Below are 1,146 nucleotides of genomic sequence, written 5' to 3' on the forward strand. Positions count from 1 at the left end.
TTAGTATTACTATTATTTTTTGTTTTTAAACATCTGATGGCAACACCAGTGGCTATAACACACAATTTTTTGGTAAGCAAGCTTGGTGGGTATAGGGTGTCATTCCAAGCCCCAACGCTCTGCCCTTCTTTCCTCTTTTATTTCGGATCCTTCCTCCTTTCCTTTACTTTTCTCCCTTTTCTTTGAAATGATCTCACAATGCAGCCCTCAGACTTCAAATTTCACTACCAAATCAGTGCCAGGTAGCTCTACATACAAGCCATGCACTCACAAGACTCAAGATTTCTGATGACATACCGGTACTTGGGGTTCAAACATACGCGCCAAGTCTCACACCTCAAGCGTGAGACTCATACCTCGGGGGTTGATCTCTCTTTAATACTCTCACACGCCTGTTATGCTTTTTGTTGTGCCTCACAAAGATAAATGCCCAAAACATACACCATGTGTACATGTCTACATGTGTACATGTGTACATGTGTACATGTACACACATGCACACACACCCAAAATCCAGAAAATGGATTTCCCACCATCTTGACATCTCTAGGTTCAACAAGTACTGTATAACCCTGAGCAGCTGCACTAAGATTTAAAAAAAAAAAAAAAAAAAATATGACTTTCCATTTTAATATATTATCATGATTGCCATCATCATCATCATCATCATCATCATCATCATCATCACCACCACCACCATTACTATTACTGTATAATTGTTTTCAATTAGAAATGGCTTGGAATCTGGATTAACAACTTCCACAAGATCATCAATCATTCATGACAAAATTCTTGTAACCATAATCCTTGAGAAGAGCTTTAGTTGTGAATGACAACACAACTGGAAAAAAAAAAAAGTATATCACTTGTGTTCTAGTGATAGTCAAAACAACTTTAAATGTCCATTTCTGAGTGAGATCATTTTACATTTTAATAAACTCATGCTTTGCTGAGCTCCCTGCTATGCATTTAATTTCAAATGTCAACCTGCAAATATAAGTTCAACGAAAAATCCACACCCGAGTCAGACGGCTTTCGCAGAGGCAGCAACTCTGCAATTGATCCATTCCAGAGGAGCACCCTCCTTTCTTTGATACACAAAACTCTCCTCACCAATGGAATTATGACACAAACACAGAACACGGG

The sequence above is a fragment of the Diadema setosum genome, chromosome 18 (assembly GCF_964275005.1).
Source record: "Diadema setosum chromosome 18, eeDiaSeto1, whole genome shotgun sequence".
NCBI classification, from domain to species: Eukaryota; Metazoa; Echinodermata; class Echinoidea; order Diadematoida; family Diadematidae; genus Diadema; species Diadema setosum.